At 50.9% G+C, this 21,677-nt stretch overlaps 1 pseudogene; it reads right to left on the bottom strand.

Annotated features, from left to right (window-relative positions):
• Positions 1-1,036: 1,036 nt before the first annotated feature.
• On the bottom strand, positions 1,037-8,393 carry LOC144266093 (glycine N-acyltransferase-like protein 3; annotated as a pseudogene).
• Between the last annotated feature and the right edge of the window lie 13,284 nt (positions 8,394-21,677).

Here is a 21,677-nt window from a genome sequence, read left to right as displayed (position 1 = left end):
CTTTGGAATGCCTCCTGTATGACAGGAAAGGGATGCAGCAGAGCCTTCTGGGGTCCCACCGGTTTCTTCCTCTCTTGACACACAGCACAAGTCCTACAATAATCCCTCACATCATTCTGTATCCCTGGCCAGTAGCAATTCCTCCTCAGCCTGTCATAAGTCCTTTGTACCACGAAGTGACCAGCAAAGGGACTATCATGCGCTACAGCACTAATTCCTCCCCGGGTTGACTGGGTACAACCAACTGCCTCTAGCAGAGGTCTCAAACACGCGGCCGGCCCGTTGAGTTATTTCCTGCGGCCCGCCACAGGCGCCGACTCCACCAGCAGCCAAGCTCCCCGCCCTCCCCTCCCCACCCCGAGCGCGCCACGTCCTAGCTTCTCCGCCTACCTCCCAGTGCTTCCCACTGCCAAACTTAGGACTTTCCAGGAGGGACGGGGGAGGAGCGGGGATGCAGTGTGCTCAGGGGAGGAGGGGAAGAAGAGGTGGGGACGGGGCGGGGATTTGGGGAAGGGGTTGGAATGGGGATGGGGTAGGGGCGGGAAGAGGGGTGGGGCCTCATGGAAGGGATGGAGTGGGGGCAGGGCCAGGGGCGGCGGGGGGGGCTTTAACCAAAGTAATTCTAAAAGTAAATGCATGTTTTGTCATTTGAGTGAGGTGCATTACTGAGTGTTTACATTTTGTTAAAACCCCTCTTCACATTACAGTTTTTAAAAAGTTAATACGTTGACTTTTAATAGCATACTGTATTACTCTTCATTTTTTTCATTTTTGACTATACTTTTGTATTGTTGTATGAAAAGGTTTCAGTGATGCGGCCCTCGGGCCAATGTACTAGTCATCATGCGGCCCTCATAGTGATTTGAGTTTGAGATCCCTGGCTTATAGGGTTGGCCGGGGCCTCGGTTCTTCCCTATAGGGGACTCCCTATACAGTTTCCCATCCTCTTCAAAAAACTTCTCCCCCACCTTCCTGGAGTTCCCTCCAAGACACGCTTTCTGATGCCCTCAAGGGAGGGGTCACAAATTCCAAACTGCTACGCTCGAGCCTGGTTCTGCAGGAATTTGACGTGGAAATTATGCACATTACAGGAAGAGACAACTGGGTAGCAGATGCCCTGTCCAGAAAAGACGAATTTTATGTATACTGCCTCCGCCATGGACAGTGTACAAGTCTCTGGCAGTAAGTTCAGGAGCAGGGTGTGACGTTGCACTCCATATGTTTTATGGAAATATGCTTATGAGGGTAAATATGATGTAACTGAAATATGCATTATGCAAAAGGTCCCTTGTAAGGTATCATAACAAAGGTTATAACCTACTGAATATATTCCTCCTATTTGTATGCATGTATCATTCTTGTATCTGAAGCTAGAAATATGAATAGAACAAGGAGTCCGGTGGCTCCTTAAAGACCAACAGGTTTATTTGGGCATAAGCTTTTGTGGGTAAAAACCCCACTTCTTCAGATGTTTTTTACCCACAAAGGCTTGCTTATGCCCAAATAAATCCGTTAGTCTTTAAGGTGCCACCGGACTCCTCGTTGTTTCTGTGGATACAGACTAACACGGCTACCCCTCTGATACTTAGGAATATGAAGTATAACTCTGTGAATGAAGTGGCACAGGCTGGGCTGGCGTTGGAAGCCTTGCCTCTCCTGCAATCTCTGCATGCGGTAGTTCTCTGTGGCCACATTGCCATAGCTGGGATAGCGTAGTGCGTGCAACCTCTTGGCCATCAAATTATTCAGCATCCCCATGTAGCCATGTCCCCAGTGCTGGGGTAGAGTGTAGGCAGGCCCCAGGGCACCAAACAGGTCTGAAGCGGTCCAGCTGACTGGGTGGCCAACAGCATCCAGGAGGCAGACACTGGGGAAGTGGCGGATCAGGCTGGCAAGGTACTTCCTGCTTTTCTCGTTCCCCCAAAGACCCACGTCTCATTCAGCAGGTCGGCGTGGGAGACATCCAGGAACGAGAGCCTCACAGCCGGGTCCAGCCTGGGGGCAGCAGAGAGCAGCAGGGCCAACCCCCAAATGTCAATGATCAGAGTGACACCTCAGAATCATGAGATGGCCCTAAGATCATGAGGTTTTTTAAAAATATGACACTGTGATTGCTGGTCTCCTTTGACAGCTGAACTCCTCTGGGTGTGACATAATCAGTGTTGCCAACACTCCCAGATTTATTATGGTGATATGGGCCTCACTGCAGAAGCTCCTGTCCCCATATCTGCCCATCTGCTGCCCAGCAAATCATTCTGCCCCATCAGTTTTGCCCCCGCACAGGCACCCATCAACTCTGTCTCCAGCCCCCCGGCCCAACCCCAAGCCCCAGCTTCCCCTCTGCACCTCCTGGTATTCTTCCACCCCTCCCAGCCTTGTGGGGGCTGCAGCAGGCTCCCCTCTTCCCCTCCCAGGCTGGGTGTCCCAGGGAAGGGGTGAACAGGGACACCAGGCTGTCCCATTGCTCACAAGAGGGGCGGGGGAGTAGGGAGTGGAACCACCCTGAGATGCGAAGCAAATTCTGCTCCCTCTTCCGTCTCCCCATCCCATGAGAAGACCTGGCTCCAGACCTGGCCAAACTTGTGGGACTCAGGAGAGAGGGATGATAGAGCCAAGTGGAGAGGTGAGGAAGCTGCCTTGCTTGGGGGATGGGAAATGGGACACAGGGCCTTTCCCCCCTAGGAGGTGCTAGCTCTGATCTGGCCCCAGAACAGGGGGATCTGCTGGCTCAGGGAGTGGGGAATGGGACACGGGGCCTTTCCCTTCTTACCCACACAGTGGCAAGGCAGCCTAATATCCCTTCTCATTAAAACTGAGTGTCTCATTCCCCTGCCTGATAGAGACCCCCACATCCCTACAGTGCCCCTGGGGAATCTGCCCTTCCCTGGGTCCTGGGTGAGAAGCCGAGGTCTGAACAGGCTGTGGACAGGGAAGGTTCCTCTCCATCCTGGGCCAGGTGAGACGTGGTGCAGGGATGTGGGGAGCATGGCCTCTCGTTGCCCAAGCCCTGCCAGGGCTGATGGATGATTGCAGGAGTGCCTGGTCCTCAGGGGCCACGGATGGGGCCCCATTGATGGCACAGAAGCCATTTGCATCAGGGTTTCCTGGCAGAGGCTGGGGGCCCCGTGCAGGAGCTGAACAGGAAACTCCCTCCCCATGACTGGCCACACCCAATGGCTATCCTCCCCAGTTCCTGCAGGGTCCCTGAAGGAGGCTGGGCTCAGTGCCAATCCCACTAAGATTCTGCTGGTGGCAACAGGATCCTGGTGGCAGAAAAACCTGAGTGTCTCTGGATTAAGTTTAGAAGTGTGAGCAACAAGAGTGATGTAGTGGTGGGAGTCTGCTATAGACCACCGGACCAGGGGGATGAGGTGGATGAGGCTTTCTTCCGGCAACTCGCAGAAGCTACTAGATCACACGCCCTGGTTCTCAGGGACGAGTTTAATCTTCCTGATATCTGCTGGGAGAGAAATACAGCGGTGCATAGACAATCCAGGAAATTTTGGAAAATGTAGGGGACAATTTCCTGGTGCAAGTGCTAGAGGAGCCAACTAGGGGGGGAGCTTTTCTTGACCTGCTGCTCAGAAACCAGGAAGAATTAGTGGGGGAAGCAAAAGTGGATGGGAATCTGGGAGGCAGTGACCATGAGTTGGTTGAGTTCAGGATCCTGACACAGGGAAGAAAGGTAAGCAGCAGAATACGGACCCTGGACTTCAGGAAAGCAGAATTTGACTCCCTCAGGGAACTGATGGGAGGGATCCCCTGGGGGAATAACATGAAGGGGAAAGGAGTCCAGGAGAGCTGGCTGTATTTCAAGGAATCCCTATTGAGGTTACAGGGACAAATCATCCCGATGTGTCGAAAGAATAGTAAATATGGCAGGCGACCAGCTTGGCTTAACGGTGAAATCCTTGCGGATCTTAAACATAAAAAAGAAGCTTACAAGAAGTGGAAGATTGGACAAATGACCAGGGAAGAGTATAAAAATATTGCTCGGGCATGTAGGAATGAAATCAGGAGGGCCAAATCACACCTGGAGCTGCAGCTAGCAAGAGATGTTAAGAGTAATAAGAAGGGTTTCTTCAGGTATGTTGGAAACAAGAAGAAAGCCAAGGAAAGTGTGGCCCCTTAATGAATGAGGGAGGCAACCTAGTGACAGAGGATGTGGAAAAAGCTAATGTACTCAATGCTTTTTTTGCCTCTGTCTTCACAAACAAGGTCAGCTCTCAGACTGCTGCGCTGGGCATCACAGCATGGGAAGTAGGTGGCCAGCACTCTGCGGAGAAAGAGGTGGTTAGGGACTATTTAGAAAAGCTGGACGTGCACAAGTCCATGGGCCGGACGCGTTGCATCCAAGAGTGCTAAAGGAATTGGCGGCTGTGATTGCAGAGCCATTGGCCATTATCTTTGAAAACTCGTGGCGAACGGGGGAAGTCCCAGATGACTGGAAAAAGGCTAATGTAGTGCCAATCTTTAAAAAAGGGAAGAAGGAGGATCCTGGGAACTACAGGCCAGTCAGCCTCACCTCAGTCCCTGGAAAAATCATGGAGCAGGTCCTCAAGGAATCAATCCTGAAGCACTTACACGAGAGGAAAGTGATCAGGAAAAGTCAGCATGGATTCACCAAGGGAAGGTCATGCCTGACTAATCTAATCGCCTTCTATGATGAGATTTCTGGTTCTGTGGATGAAGGGAAAGCAGTGGATGTATTGTTTCTTGACTTTAGCAAAGCTTTTGACACTGTCTCCCACAGTATTCTTGTCAGCAAGTTAAAGAAGTACAGGCTGGATGAATACACTATAAGGTGGGTAGAAAGTTGGCTAGATTGTCGGGCTCAACGGGTAGTGATCAATGGCTCCATGTCTAGCTGGCAGCCGGTATCAAGTGGAGTGCCCAAAGGTCGGTCCTGAGGCCGGTTTTGTTCAATATCTTCATAAATGATCTGGAGGATGGTGTGGATTGTACTCTCAGCAAATTTGCTGATGATACTAAACTAGGAGGAGTGGTAGATACGCTGGAGGGTAGGGATAGGATACAGAGGGACCTAGACAAATTGGAGGCTTGGGCCAAAAGAAATCTGATGAGGTTCAACAAGGATAAGTGTAGGGTCCTGCACTTACGACGGAAGAACCCAATGCACTGCTACAGACTAGGAACCGAATGGCTAGGCAGCAGTTCTGCGGAAAAGGACCTAGGGGTGACAGTCGACGAGAAGCTGGATATGAGTCAACAGTGTGCTCTTGTTGCCAAGAAGGCCAATGGCATTTTGGGATGTATAAGTAGGGGCATAGCCAGCAGATCGAGGGACGTGATTGTTCCCCTCTTTTCGACATTGGTGAGGCCTCATCTGGAGTACTGTGTCCAGTTTTGGGCCCCGCACTACAAGAAGGATGTGGATAAATTGGAGAGAGTCCAGCGAAGGGCAACAAAAATGATTAGGGGTCTGGAACACATGACTTATGAGGAGAGGCTGAGGGAGCTGGGATTGTTTAGTCTGCAGAAGAGAAGAATGAGGGGGGATTTGATAGCTGCTTTCAACTACCTGAGAGGTGGTTCCAAAGAGGATGGTTCTAGACTATTCTCAGTGGTAGAAGAGGACAGGACAAGGAGTAATGGTCTCAAGTTGCAGTGGGGGAGGTTTAGGTTGGATATTAGGAAAAACTTTTTCACTAGGACGGTGGTGAAACACTGGAATGCATTACCTAGGGAGGTGGTAGAATCTCTTTCCTTAGATGTTTTTAAGGTCAGACTTGACAAAGCCCTGGCTGGGATGATTTAATTGGGGATTGGTCCTGCTTTGAGCAGGGGGTTGGACTAGATGACCTCCTGAGGTCCCTTCCAACCCTGATATTCTATGATTCTATGACCCGAATGCCCTGGGCCCTGCATAAGGAATAGCCAGCCAGATCTTGGGCATCCCAGTTAGGGTGACCAGATGTCCTGATTTTATAGGGACAGTCCTGATATTTGGGGCTTTGTCTTACATAGGTGCCTATTACCCCAAAGCCCCTGTCCCAATTTTTCATGCTTACTGTCTGGTCACCCTAATCCCGGTGCCATACTGGCCCAATGCCCCCACCTCTTAGGCTGCCTCCTTCCCTACCACGCCCCTTGTGGGACCCCGTGACACAGGCAGACACTGACCGGATCTCAGGTATGGAGCTGGGATCTGGGTGAAAATAGGTGAAGTAGCGGAACACCTCCAGCTTGATCCCTAAGAGCCTCGGCGATGTCCTTAGAGACTTTGTACACTCCATCCTGGAGCCCTGCAGGGGGCAGCGACGGACCATGAGCAGTGGGGAAAGGGACTGAATGGTGGTGACAAAAGGGCCCACATGTGTGGGGAGCCCAGTCTGGCACAGGGGGCGGGAGGGGCAGGAGTCTGAGCTTCCAAACCGCCAGCCCTCAGGGAAGAGGGTGTGGTCAGATGAGCTGATCCCAGCCCAGCACTGGCAAGGGACTACCCCATATGTACCTGCCCTGCATAGGGCTCATGGGAGCAGCCTTGCAGCCTGGGGGAGGGGCAGTGGAGGGCTTCGGGGCTGGCACTGTAGGGCGGGATCCTTGGGTTTGGCCCAGACACGACATATGTGTTCAGTTGCTGTGGGGCTCTCCCAGATGCTGTGGGGCCTATGTTACCATGGATACGGAAGGTCTGTCCCCAGTTGACAGCATCTGCACTGCCCAGCAGGGTCCTGTAGGCACCTAGGTCCCGGTAGTACACCGTGTATGTGTTGGTGTAGAAATCAGAGTCACCCGATGCCACCTGCAGGGGGAGACATACAGCCAAGACGGGAGAACTCCCAATGGAATGACTGATCTGCCTGCCCCCCATCCCCTGAGGCAGCCTCGTCCCTGCCCTGGGCCCCCCCTAGAGGGGAAGGGCTGCGTGTCCCATTCCCAGCCCCCAAGCCAACTTGGCTCCACCCTGTTGCCCCCTGAAGAGGAAGGGCTCCAAATCCCAATCCCAGTCCCTGTCTCCTCCCCAAGCCAATCTGGCCCCCCGTCCTGGGGTCCCGTGGAGAGGAAAGGCCTCTGGTCCCATTCTACATCCTCCCGAGCCATCCAGTTCCCCAGGTGCAGCATAGTGACTGAGCGGTGGCACCTTTCTGTGCAGCCGGGTGAGCACAACTTTGAACTTGGGCCATGAATCCACCAGCACCTCCTGCTCAGCCGGGTTCCCTCGGTTTATGGTCATCACAGTGCCATAGACCTGCCAGAGACATGGAGGTGATAGGGGTCAGAGCTAGGGGAGGGGCAGCAATTCCCACTCCCAGAACTCTGTTTGGAGCCTCACAATATTTATTGGGGGGTTTCAGCATCTCGTGATTTTCTGCACATTAGGTGAGGTTTTTGCCTTTCTCCAACATGGCCACCCTCTCCCATCCCTGCCAATGGGGCTGACACCACAGGCTGCCCTTAGTCAAGATGGCCACCACCTCACAATGATTTCAGGGGGCTGAGGCCAGGGAAGATGGCTGCCCCAGGCTCTGGGTACCAGAGATGGGGGGCAGGGAAATGTGAGGAGCAGCAAGGACAGGCGATTGGGAAGCATGTGGGAAGATGTGGGGGATGCTAGGCATTGGAGTGAGGAGCAGGGAGGGGGCAGAGACGTGGAGGGGAGAGATATGGGGAATGGATTACGAGGGATGAGGGCCGGGGCGGGGCCAGTCTCTAACCACCATCCTGGGTTTACTCTTCTGATTTAGGGGTCTGACCCCTTATTTGTGGGTCCGGGCCTGGTATCGCAGGGGAGACCCTGAGCGTGGGAGAGGGAGGACAAAGGGCCTGCTGACCCCCACACATACACTTGAGCCATGTGATGGGCATGGAGTCATGGAGGGAGCTAGAGCTACCCAGGTCTTTGGCTGGCACGGAGCCTGCCAATGCAGTGACTGACTGGCTCAGAGCCTGCCGGCGCTGTAATTGGTTGATGTGGAGCCAGTCTGCCCTGTGATTGACTGGGGAGGTCCTGCTGGCTACACTGGATGAACAGCAGGAATTTGCTGGGTTTGGACTTTGGGAGACAGGAGATGCGAGTGGAGAGGGGGCGGCTGGGAGAGCAGCCAGCACCTGGGGGGAGGGGCCTGCCCCCCCCAGCTAGCCCTTGACCCAGGGGTTGGGGTTTGCCCCCAGCCCGCCCAATCTCCATCCCTTCACCCTGGAGAGAGAGAACTTTCTGCCCTGCTCCCATCCCCGTCCCAGGAAGTGGCACATGGGAAAAAAGATGGGTCCGTGTCACCGGCAATGTATTGGGCAGGACCCTCCATAGTGTCCCCTCCAGCAGCCACAGCTTGGAGGAGCAGCTCAGGATCAGCATCTCTGGTGGGGATGGGCCCTTGACAGATTCCAGCAGGGATGGCACAAGGGATGTCCTGTAGGGAGAGACCCATCAGTTCCCTGTGACCTCCCCTGCCCCGCCCCCCTGCCCATACCTCCCTGGTGACACGAGGGGTGTTTGCAACATTCCTGTCCTGCCAAAATAACAAATGCTGTGGGTAGACCCTACAATAACAAACCAGTCTGTAAAAGTGGCAAAGAGTCCTGTGGCACCTTATAGACTAACAGACGTTTTAGAGCATAAGTTTTCGTGGGTGAATACCCACTTCGTCACCCACGAAAGCTTATGCTCCAATACGTCTGTTAGTCTATGGGTTGACTGATGACATTTACCTATAACCACCTGCGACAAATTTTTGGCTCCATCAGGCCTTGGGAGCTCAGCCCAGAATTCCAATGTTCAGTGGGGACTGTGGGAACTGTGGGATGGCTACCCACAGTGCACCACTCGGAATGTCGATGCTTGCCAAGGTACTGTGAACACACACTGCCAAATTAATGTGCTTAGTGTGGACGCATGCACTCGACTTTATACAGTCTGTTCCCAAAAATCGACTTCTGTAAAATCAGAGTACTTTCATAGTGTAGACATGGCCTAAGGTGCCACAGGACTCTTTGCCGCTTTTACAGATCCAGACTAACACGGGTACCCCTCTGATACTTGAAACCAGTCTGGTCACACACCTGTACCCACCAGAAACTCTGCAATAACAAACCTGTTGCGGTCCAAATACAAGACAGAACAAGGCTTTAAGCAAGCAAGCAGGCTGGTCTGCCGACGGGCTGCTTCACTGTCAGCTTTCCACCCTCTCCTTTATCCTTTCTCTCCCCCCGTGCATTACATACTCTGACAGATAAAAGGAATACACTGGCTTTGTATAATATTCTTATTTACCAATTTCTATCTACCACATTCCTTGCTCTCGGGCCTTGAGCCCAGTCCTGGGAGGCTTCCCACGGTTCGTGTCATCTGGGTGAGATTCCAAGGTTCATGCCCTTGAGAGGGGAGCCGTGTGTGCACTGCTCCTAAACAACAATCCGGGTGTGCCCTGAATGTTGTCAAGTGCATGAACCCTGCATGAATGCTACATCCCCTCCTTTTTTGTTTATTTGTGCTCAGCCATCTCATGGTAGCCATCAATTTGCTTTTGCAAGCCATTAACTCCCGGACAGACAAGGTCATAACTCGTGGAGCCTGCCAGGGCGGTTCTCAACAAAGCCTTAACAAAAAGGAAATACATTGCACACAGCAACAGCAAGAAATAAGCCCAAGAAGGTAAAGTGTAGTTGGCCAGGCCACAATTAGCCATGCTAGAGTACTGGGAAGAGAGGTTCGCGTAAGCAGCGAGCATCATCTCATTCCCTATTTCCTCAGGGTGAATACATACTGGAATAAGGCACGTACCTAACAATTCTTCAGCTGCTACAAAATCAAATAAACAAAAGTGGGTAACATTTACTATTAAAGCCAATCTTTCCCATAGGTAACGGAGGAGGCGCTCCCGAGTCAACCCCTACAGGAAATAGCAGGCACATAAGGCACACAATCAATACAGAATTAGCAGTGATTTGGGTGAGAATGGCCACAAACAGAGTCTCAGGAGTCTCTGGCTGTTGGTTTGCTGCCAGTCTTCGTTGAGCCGTGGCAACCAATGCTTTCACTGCTCCCCATGTCACGGGCTGGCTTGGGACGCTACGTCTCCTCCATCTCCGTCCCGCCATTGTTGACCCGGGAGGCACTGCGTTCTCCTCCAAGGTCAGCTGAAACTCTGGTATGGGGTTCAACAGCCCCTGGTGCCACGCCATGCTGTTTCAGTGCCGGTCGCACACACCGGGCCGGAACCCACAATGGTCCTGCAGGGAGAGACACAGCAGCATATCCCCGACCCCAAGTAATTAAAGGTACTGGGCCCAACCATTGCGGATTGGCAGCTGACGGTAATAGACACGTGGTCTTTCCAGTACCTCGGACTTATGAAAATGCCAATCCGCGGGGGTCTGCTGATCTGTATTCAGTGTTAAATTATTTAAAGTAAACAAAAGGACATGCAATTGTTGCTGAATGTCTCCTAAGGTTCGGAGACGCAGCTCCCCTTGTTTTAATTGTTTATCAAGCAAGGTTTTTAGCGTGCAATTTGCATGTTCAACAATAGCTTGGCCTGTGGAATTATAAGGCATCCCGTGTTTGAGACGGACGTCCCATTGGGCACAAAAGGTGGAGAGGGCTGTGGAGCAATAGACTGGGGCATTATCCGTTTTTATCTGGCTCGGGCGACCCATAACAGCAAAACAGGCTAGCAAGTGGTGAATAACTTTGGGAGCGTCGTCCAAAGGAATCCCGAATAGGTATCAATGGAAACATGTAAAAACGAATAGGGGCAGAATTGTGGCACGTGAGTGACATCCATTTGCCACAGCTGATTCGCTGCGGTACCTCTGGGGTTAACGGCATAAAAAAGGGTAGGGGCAGCAGCGGCACAGTGGGGGCAGGAATAAACAATAGAACATGCATGATCAGCAGGAATGTGAAATTGTCGGGCCAAAACAGAGGCAGACTGATGAAAAAAGGAATGGCTTTCGAGGGGGTCAGAAAAAAGGGAATTTACCTGACCATGTGATGCGCGATCAGCGCGCGCATTGCCCTCAGTGAGTATCCCAGGCATAGGGGTATGACTGCGAATATGAGCAACAAAATAAGGGAAATTACGAGTGGTGAGGAGATACTGTAAGGACAAAAACAGGCGAAGAAGGTCCGCATCGACCTGAGGGGTAATGAGGGCAAGGGGTAAATGATCAGTTACCTGATAAACATAATGGGTGTCCACAATCAAATTAAAGGGAGAATCAGCAAAAAGTTGAAAGGCCAAAATAACAGCAGCCAGTTCTGAGGCTGCGCGGAACGCTGAGGTAGCGTAAAACGAGAATGCCAACGAGGGGGGTCACCTAATTGATAGGTGACAACACCGCGATGTGGAGAGCCGTCAGTAAAAAGAGTGACGGCTGAAACAATAGGTCGAGAGCGGCTAAGACGATGTACGATTAGTGGCACCTTTTGTGTGATCACCAACCGAGGATCTTTCGGGGGATTATAAGAAATCTCTCCCACATAATCACAAAGAGCAGCCTGCCAGGCCAAGGAGGTGTGGTACAAGGAATCAAATTCACTGAGTGATAAGGGAAAAACAATGGCAACTAAATCAGTGCCCGTGAGTTGCACTGCACGGTGGCGGGCTTTACGAATAAGGTCGGAGAGGGCGTCTAAATAAGGATAAATGTTCCAAGGAGGAGTGGAAGACAAATATATCCACTCTATGATAGAGACGGCTGTGTCTGTACGAGGTACAAACAGAGCCGCAGTAGGGGTATGAGGGGTGGCAAGGAGAACTAACCGCAGGGGACGAACCTCAGTGAGTCTATCCACAAACGCTGATTCAACACTGCATTGATCTGTCGAATGCAGGCAATGTGCTCCTCAGTGATGGCAATAACTGCGCCCGGTGCCCGAGCTCCACGTAAGAGCTCGAACAACGGCTGCAGCATCGATGTGGAGAGACGGAAGTAGGGTCAAATCCAATTTAAATGACCCAAAATTTGTTGTAATTTAACGAGGGTTAGGGGTTGGGGTAGGACCACTTCCGGGAGAACAGGGGCAGCATAGGTTTGTAAAACCTTATGCCCGAGATATTGGTAGGGATAAGAGCGTTGGATTTTTTCTGGTGCCACTAACAGGCCATTTTGGCCAAGAATCTGAGACAAATATTCAAACTGTTGTGCTGTAACCTGGGGACCGCTAAGCAAAATATCATCCATATAATGGTAGACCTTTAGTGTGGGGTATCGGGCATGAAAAGGGGCGAGGGCCCGATCCACAAAAAGTTGACACAAGGTTGGACTATTTTGCATTCCCTGGGGCAAAACCTTCCACTGATACCTTTGAGAGGGTCGCTGATTATTATATTCTGGCACCGTAAACGCGAATTTTTCGCGATCTTGTGGGCAAAGGGGGATTGTGAAAAAACAATCTTTTAAATCTAACACACAAAGCTGATTGGTTTGAGGAATTAAATTCAGGTTTGGCAACCCAAACTGCAAGAGGCCCATGGGTTGGATGCATTTATTTATTTCCCTTAAATCGTGTAACAGCCTCCATGCACCAGATTTTTTCTTAACAACGAACACCGGGGTGTTCCAAAGACTAGTGGAGCTCTCCAAGCGCTGTGCATGCAAATGTTGTTGCACAAGCGAATGAAGCGCTTTCAGCTTTTCTAGGGGGAGGGGCCACTGGTCAATCCATACGGGCTCTAAGGATTGCCATACCAATGGTAATGCGGAGGGCAAGGTGGGTGGGGGAGGTTTTGGGCCATTATATATTAATATCAAGGGTGGTGTCCAGCTTTACAAGTAAGTCACGGCCCCAAATATTGAGGTGGACAGGGAGCACAAAAGGGAGGATTGTAGCAAGGGTACGGCCTCCTGGTTTAGAGACCTTGACCCAAGACAAACTTTGGCGCCCGGGTTTCCTACCCCCGATCCCCCATAACTCTTTAGAAGGAACTGTTGGCCAACTGACCGGCCAGTCCTGATCACAAATCACCGTAACGTCAGCTCCAGTGTCCACCAGCCCTGTAAAAGGAAAATTATTTAAAAGAAGTGTTAACTGAGGTTTTGAGGGGTGGAGCGACATTGTTAGAGCAACAAGTTGAGAGGACGTGTCGTGAGGCGGCGACTGAGACAGCGTCGATCCAAAGCCGCCTCCGCCCCGGGCTCAATCCTCTGCGGCTGGCACCTGATAGGGGACTAAAATCAATTGTGCAATTGACCGTCCACGCGGGAGCGACTGCGGAAGATGGGTCCACACCTGAACCTTAATAACGCCGGTGTAATCGGCGTCAATGACCCCTGGGATGACAAAAAAAACCTTGTTTCCCAGCGTGTGAGCGAGGGAGAACCAAACCCACAAATCCGGCAGGGAGAGGTCCCATCACCTGTGTAGGTATGGCGCAAACCTCCCCCGGCAACTGAAAATCAGCGTCCTCCTGCATAATCAAATCAAGCCCTGCACTTCCGGCAGTCGCTGCCCTCATGGAGTGTATGGATTTTAAGGCAGAGGGACAGTTGTCTGAGTGGGAAACACCCCCGTTTGGCCCTGGGTTCGAGGGGGACCCGTTGTGCGCTTTCCCGATCCGCTACGACACTGATTAGCCCAGTGATAGCCCTTCCGACACTTGGGGCACTTCTTTGAGGGGCGGGTGGGCGCCGTCAATGAGCGGCACTCCCGCTGAAAGTGACCCTCCTTACCACCGCGATAACAACGCTTCCCCTTCTTCCCGCTTTTCTGCAGGGCGGCAGCCAGAACCCCAGCTTTATGTGCTTGTGTGCCGATGTTTTGGCACGCCCGCAGCATGTCCGACAGCTCTAGAACGCCAGCGGCTTGTGCTGCCTGGAGAGCACGGCGGCAATCCTCGTTCGCATTTTCAACCGCAATTTTCAACAGAATCTCCTGAGCTGCCGCAGGGTTATCCACCTGTCGGAGGATAGCTTCCTGCAATCTGTTGCTAAAATCCATAAAGGACTCTGATGCACCCTGATGGATACTGGCAAAGCTTTTGGTAGGCTTGCCTGAATCCGAGACCTTCCGGAAAGCATGCTGGGTGCAGGCAGAAATAATGGGGAAGATGGCCTGAGGGAGTTGAGACTGCATCTGAACGGTAGCAAACTGCCCCTCCCCTGCCAAGTGCTCATAAATGACACCTTGCTCTCTATATACCTGGGCTTGGCGTTCTGCCATCTGCCGATACTCACTAAGCCAAATAACATACTGACTGGGCGTCAGCATCATGCGCAACAGCGCCTTCCAATCTTCAGGGGCCAGGGTGTACCCAGTACCTAGCCCTTCAAGGAGACCACTTACATACGTGCTAGTGAGGCCGAAGTCGCGAATCGCTTTTTTTACCTCTCTGATCACCGAGTAAGGCAAACTGACCCAGTTTGCAAGCTGGATGCCCTGGCCATCATCCTGCCAGGTCACCGAGCAAACTGAGACCAGATCAGCTAATTCCTCTGCTGTAAGATCTGGGCGAGTCTTCGCTGCGTGAACCATTTGTTGCACCAGCGAAAGTCTGCACCCTGAGCAGACGCGGATGACCCCCCGGGGGGGACAGTGACCACTCACCGGCTCCAGAGGGGAAGACAAAGGAGGTGGCAGTAATTGAGGCACTGGGGGCGAAGCAGGGGGAGGGATGGCTGCAGGAGTGGACGGGGGTGGCGAGATCGGCAGCCCCTCTATTGGAGCGGGAGAGGGCCTTTCCGAGGCGACACGCTGTATCGTGTCGCGGCAGAGGTGCCCGGCATGTAAAGCCTGCATGGGCGCCCAAGGCTCTTTGTGCAATGTCTGGCCCAACCGCTCCGAGTCCGCTAGCTTAAGGGTTCCGGCTTCAGGGTACCACGGGCATTGGGCACTCACCTCCTGTAGCAGGAGAGTGAGTTCTCGAGTGGGGCAGTCATGCTGAGCCTTACGCAGCAAATACTGTAGCTCACTGCGGTGTTGCACTTGCAAAGCAGAGAGGGAGCTTCCCATACTTACCACGACGAAAAATACTCACTGGGATCAGCGAAGCGGATGAGTGACGCGTCTGAAACCCTTGAGGGGCGAGGTGAGTGCTGAGGACCCCCCGTTTGGGCACCAGTTGTTGCGGTCCAAATACAAGACAGAACAAGGCTTTAAGCAAGCAAGCAGGCTGGTCTGCCGACGGGCTGCTTCGCTGTCAGCTTTCCACCCTCTCCTTTATTCTTTCTCTCCCCCCGCGCATTACATACTCCAACAGATAAAAGGAATACACTGGCTTTGTATAATATTCTTATTTACCAATTTCTATCTACCGCATTCCTTGCTCTCGGGCCTTGAGCCCAGTCCTGGGAGGCTTCCCACGGTTCATGTCATCTGGGCAAGATTCCAAGGTTCATGCCCTTGAGAGGAGCCGTGTGTGCACTGCTCCTACACAACACTCTGGGTGTGCCCTGAATGTTGCCAAGTGCATGAACCCTGCATGAATGCTACACAAACCCAATGGTTATAGTCTCAGTGCAGCATTTCCTGTGGATTTTCCTCTCCTCCTAAGTATCAGCACTTTCTTGCAGTTAATGTTTCAGCTTTTCAATCAAAAAATCACTTTTGATGAGAATTTGAACAAGTGGCACTTAGATGTTCCCAGAGCACAAGGAGTGGCAGGTCAATACCTCCACTGAGTCTAATTTCTCTTGTAAGGGGCAACAAATCTTTACAACATTTTCCCCCAGAATTTGCTAAGCTGTGTTTGTGAGAGTCAAGACCCCACAATAACATACCAGGTGCTTCACCCTTGCTCACAATAGACCCTACAATAATATGTCCTGTCTATGTCTCTGTGACCCCAGCAATGCCAGGGCTCGTCTGTGCAGGACTCAGTTGGCCCCACTAGCTCCCACTCACCTGGACAGTCTCTGTGTCCCACTCACCTGGACAGTCTCCATGAGGCAGTGAGGTCCCTGCCTGGCAGCAGCTGGTCCTGTCCCCGCTGGGTCTTGCTCTCCCTCAGGGGCTGCTCCAACCTCTTATCCCTGAGTGAATGAACCATTAACAGAGTCTGTGCCTGGCCCAGAGCTGGGGAAAGCAGCATTCCTGCAGTCACAAGGCACTCCTTCCATGGGCAGGGAGGGGTGAGACGATTTCCTGGGGCCAGTGGAGTAGAATTATGAGGAAACACGAGCACAATCAGGAGGAGGGCATGAGCAATCCAGTTCTGCTGGTGCCCCTCAATCCTGAGTCCGACCCACAGCTCCTGCTGTCCCAGCCCTAGGCTCCCCCACCGCAGCTCCTTCCTAGCTTGCAGTTTCTGTCTATTGCTTTTTATTGAGGGTTGTGCTGGGAGACCCCAGTCTGGGCCCCTCTCCTTGGCTTTATCCTTGCCTTGGCTCTGTGTCACTCCCAACCCTGTCCTCCAAGGGTTGTGTGCCCTGGGACACTCTTTCCTCGTTATACCCGTTATACCCATGCCGTGGCCGGGATCTCACATGGTTTCTATCAGCATTGGGGAGCAGCCATGGGGTCTGGGCTGGGCAGGTTTCTACCTATGACAAGATGGAATCCCCTTAGCATGGGGCTGTCACGGTTCATTACCTGCCAGGAGCAATGCAATCCGTATATGCAGAAACTTGGCATCACGTTTATTACTGTGACATTGCACTCCATATTATTTTATGAAAATATGCTAATAAGTGTGAATATAATGTAACTGGAATATGCTTCATGCAAAAGGTCTCTTGTAAGGTATCATTACAAAGCTTATAATCTACTGAGTGTGGTCATCCTATTTGTATGTATGTATCATTCTTCTATCTGAAACTACAAATATGAAGTATTACTCTGAAGTCCTATTGTAATTATGCAAAGTGTGGGCCATTAATGGTGGTTTGGAATCTTGATGGCTCCCATTAACCAGGACAATTGACTGTCAATGGCTCTGTTTACTTGCAAACCTTCCTGTGAGTCAGGCCAGGAAGAATGAAGCCTTGGGATCTCAGAGGACATGTGACCATGTCACCTGGTACTGGAATCCATCTTAAACTTGGGGCTTTTCCATTAGGAAAGAGGGGTGGAGACCCAGAGAGACAAATGATTCCCGCCTTCTGCCAAAGCCATAAAAGGGGGTGGAACAGAACAAAGGGGGCTGCAGTCATGAGAAATCTCCTAGCTACCACCTGAGCTGGAACAAGGACTGTACCAGGGGAAAGGATTGGGCTCAGACTAGAAAGGAGTCTAGTCTGTGAAAGAAGCTTATTGGAACATCTCTGAGGGTGAGATTTCATCTGTATTCAGTTTCCTACTGTATTAGGCTTAGACTTGCATGTTTCTGTTTTATTTTGCATGGTAATTTACTCTGTTCTGTCTGTTATTACTTGAAACCACTTAAATCCTACTTAATAATATCACTTTTTGCTTATTAATTGACCCGGAGCAAGTAATTTATATCTGGGGGAGCAAACAGCTGTGCATATCTCTTTATCAGTGTTATAGAGGGTGAACAGTTTATGAGTTTACCCTGTACAAGCTTTATACAGAGTAAAACGGATTTATTTGGGGTTTGGATCCCATTGGAAACTGGATGTCTGGGTGCTGGAGAAAGGGGCACTTCTTAAGCCGTTTTCAGTTAAGTCTGCAGCTTTTGAAGGAGGTGGTTCAGATCCTGGTTCTGTACTGGAGCAGACTGGCATGTCTGGCTCAACAAGGCAGGGTTCTGAAGTCCCAAGCTACCAGGGAAAACGGGCTCAGAGGTAGTCTCAGCACATCAGGTTGCGTCCCAAGGGGGTTGCTGTGACCCAACCCGTCACAATTACTCAGCTGGAATCCGGCATCAGAGAATCCTCAGGTTGGCTTGGCAAAGCCGAGCTGAAGGCAGAGGGCATGTTGGCATCAACAACCGCCTCAATACCCCCAGCTCTGTGGGATCCACCTTGGCTCTCCCTCCTCTTGTCTCTGTGTTCCCGTGTGACTTCCTGGGATGCTGAGTCTCTGGGGTTCTCACAAACACAGTCGCCTCCCTCTCACCCTGTGACTTTGTTCCAAGCTGTAGCAGAGCTGTGTCCACATCTCCTGCTTCCTTGTGTGCCAGGAGGTCAGTGCTAAGTCACTGGCAAACCATGGAGTTAATGTTGCCCAGAGGTTCCACGCACCCTTCCAGAATGTCAAGCCAAGCAAAATTCTCACGTCTGAAAACCAAGCAAAGAGGAGTTAAGGTGCCTGCCAATGGTTCTTAACCCTGCCCCTGGAACTGCGAAGAGCCCCTGGGATCCAGCTGTCCTCAGCATGTTAGGTGTTGCTCTACTGAATGGGGGAGGAGTTAGCTGGAGCAGCTTGGTAGAGCTGTGACTGAGACAAGGTAGTTTGGGAGGCTATTCCACTTAGAATAATAGAATATCAGGGTTGGAAGGGACCTCAGGAGGTCACCTAGTCCAACCCCCGGCTCAAAGCAGGACCGATCCCCAACAAAATCACCCCAGCCAGGGCTTTGTCAAGCCTGACTTTAAAAACCTCTAAGGAAGGAGATTCCACCACTTCCCCAGAGTAACCCATTCCAGTGCTTCACCACCCTCCTAGTGAAGAATTTTTTCCTAATATCCAACCCAGACCTCCCCCACTGCAACTTGAGACCATTACGCCTTGTTCTGTCATCTTCTACAACTGAGAACAGTCTAGAGCCATCCTCATTGGAACCCCCTTTCAGGTAATTGAAAGCAGCTATCAAATCCCCCTCATTCTTCTCTTCTCCAGACTAAATAATCCCAGGTCCCTCAGCCTTTCCTCATAAGTCATGTGCTCCAGTCCCCTAATCATTTTTGTTGCCCTCCACTGGACTCTTTACAATTTTTCCACATCCTTCTTGTAGTGCGGGACCCAAAACTGGACACAGTACTCCAGATGAGGCCTCACCAATGCTGAATAGAGAGGAATGATCACGTCCCTCGATCTGCTGGCAATGCTCCTACTTATACAGCCCAAAATGCTGTTAGCCTTCTTGGCAACAGGGATACACTGTTGACTCATATCCAGCTTCTCATCCACTGTAACCCCTAGGTCCTTTTCTGCAGAACTGCTGCCGAGCCATTCGGTCCCTAGTCTGTAGCGGTGCATGGGATTCTTCTGTCCTAAATGCAAGACTCTGCACTTGTCCTTGTTGAACCTCATCAGATTTCTTTTGGCCCAATCCACTAATTTGTCTAGGGTCCTCTGTATCCTATCCCTACCCTCCAGTGTATCTACCACTCTCCCAGTTTAGTGTCATCTGCAAACTTGCTGAGGGTGCAATCCACGCCATCCTCCAGATCATTAATGAAGATATTGAACAAAACCGGCCCCAGGACCGGCCCTTGGGGCATTCCACTTGATACTGGCTGCCAACTAGACATGGAGCCATTGATCACTACCCGTTGAGCCCGATGATCTAGTCAGCTTTCTATCCACCTTATAGTCCATTCATCCAGCCCATACTTCTTTAACTTGCTGGCGAGAATAATGTGGGAGATTGTATCAAAAGCTTTGCTAAAGACAAGGAATAACATGTCCACTGCTTTCCCCTCATCCACAGAGCCAGTTATCTCATCATAGAAGGCAATCAGGTTAGTCAGGCATGTTTGCCATTGGTGAATCAATGCTAACTGTTCCCGATCATTTTCCTCTCCTCTAAGTGCTAAGGCACTGCCAGAGGGTAGCGTCCTGAAGATGATTGCCACGAGCTGGGAACAACACAGGTCGAAAAGCCAATCGAGGGCGAGAGACGGAGGGGACACCACTGGCAGAGGGCGCTCCACATGAACTGAGCTAATTCCCAGAGTGAACAGCAGGAGGCGCTGCAGTGGTGAATCCCAACCCCATCACACCATCCCATTAAGGCATCAGCATTTTTGAAGGCAGGTGTACACAAACTATTGGTAAAAGATGTGAACTTGAAGAAAAGCTGTTTTTTTATTTTAGATGGTGGGTGGCTGTAGTTCAGGAACCTCTTGTTCAAATTATCTCAAATGTGGGTCACTAACCCTACATCGTACCCTCAGGAGGCACCCCAAATTTCAAGACAATCCAAGCATGGGGATTTCAGAGCACTTAGAAAAATTGATTTTAAACAGAAGCCTTCTCTATTTTAACCATAGCCAACCTGGCACTCAGCTGTAAAATTGCATGAAATTAATCAGCAGCAGCTGCTTTGCTATCTCCAGATTACCAGCATGGGACAATCCTGAAAGTACAGGTGGCTCTGAGCAGTGTGACAGGGCCCATAGATCTTGGTGTGATGATATCTGCTGAACGAGAGCACCCATTGAGATGATACAGCCTGGGACAATAGCTCCATTCATCTCAGTGGGTAATCTCAGCCCCTCTCCCCTGGTCAGTGCTTGGGAGCTTGTGTTTTGCACCAAGCCTTCTCATTCTTAATTTCTCACCCTGATCTAGTAGTGTGGTGCATGCTCCTGGGAGGGCTGCACTCTGCTCTCCGCCTCTAGAGGGACAGGGCTTCCCTGGATGCTAGCTCATGTGGGGGGCAGAGAAAGGACATCAGACAGCAGTGTTCCCCAGTTCCCAGCACACATGAGAGGAGGCAAGGAGAGGGGCCAGACACCATATAAAGGGGAGTGGACCCCCAGATCCTGGCACACACCAAGGGGTAGGGAGATGGGCTCAGACACCCTCAGAGAGACGTTCTCCCCTGATCCCAGCATATGCACAGGGGCAGGGAGAGGGGCTCAGAGCCCCCTAAAGGGGGAGAACTCCAGATTCCAGCTCACATGACGCCTCAGACACCCTCAGAGGGACAGTACTGCCCAATCCCAGGGCACATATGGGAGGGAAGAATGCGGGCATGTGCCCTAAATATAAAGGGAAGGGAAACAACCTTCCTGTTTACAGTACTATAAAATCCCTCCTGGCCAGAGGCATAAAATCCTTTTACCTGTAAAGAGTTAAGAAGCCCAGGTAACCTGGCTGGCACCTGACCAAAAGGACCAATAAGAGGACAAGATACTTTCAAATCGTGGGAGTGGGGAGGGAAGGTTTTGGTCTGTCTGTTCTGTGTGCTTGCCGGACACAGATCAAGGAAGCAAGCAATCCAACTCCATTAGAATTAGTAAGTACTAGCAAGGGAATGCATTACCTTATTTTTGTTTTGGCTTGTGATTTTTCTCTATGCTGAGAGGAAGGTGTATTCCTGGATTTCTTTTTGTAATTTTAAAGTTTGGCCCTGAGGGAAATTCTCTGTTTTTGAATCTGATTGCCCTGTAAAATTATCTTCCATTCTAATTTTACAGAGGTGCTTCTTTTACCTTTTTTCTTTATAAAGTTCTATTTCTTTTAGAATCTGATTGGGGTGTTTTTAGGACTGTCAAGGTTCCTTCCCCACTCTGAACTCTAGGGTACAGATGTGGGGACCTGCATGAAAACCTCCTAAGCTTACTTTTACCAGCTTAGGTTAAAACTTCCCCAAGATACAAACTATTTTACCTTTTGCCCGTGGACTTTCGCTGACACCACCAAATGTCTAACCGGGTTTATTTTATTAGGAAAGAGCCCGTTTTGAAACATCTTTCCCCCCAAAATCCTCACCAAAACCTTGCACCCCCCTTCCTGGGGAAGGTTTGATAAAAATCCTCACCAATTTGCATAGGTGAACACAGACCCAATCCCTTGGATCTTAAGAACAATGAAAAAAGCATTCAGTTTCTTAAAAGAAGAATTTTAATAGAAGAAAAAGTAAAAAGAATCACCTCTGTAAAATCAGGATGGTAAATACCTTACAGGGTAATTAGATTCA

This window comes from Eretmochelys imbricata, chromosome 6 (assembly GCF_965152235.1).
Source record: "Eretmochelys imbricata isolate rEreImb1 chromosome 6, rEreImb1.hap1, whole genome shotgun sequence".
Classification (NCBI taxonomy): domain Eukaryota; kingdom Metazoa; phylum Chordata; order Testudines; family Cheloniidae; genus Eretmochelys; species Eretmochelys imbricata.
This window is presented reverse-complemented; position numbering and strand designations above follow the sequence as displayed.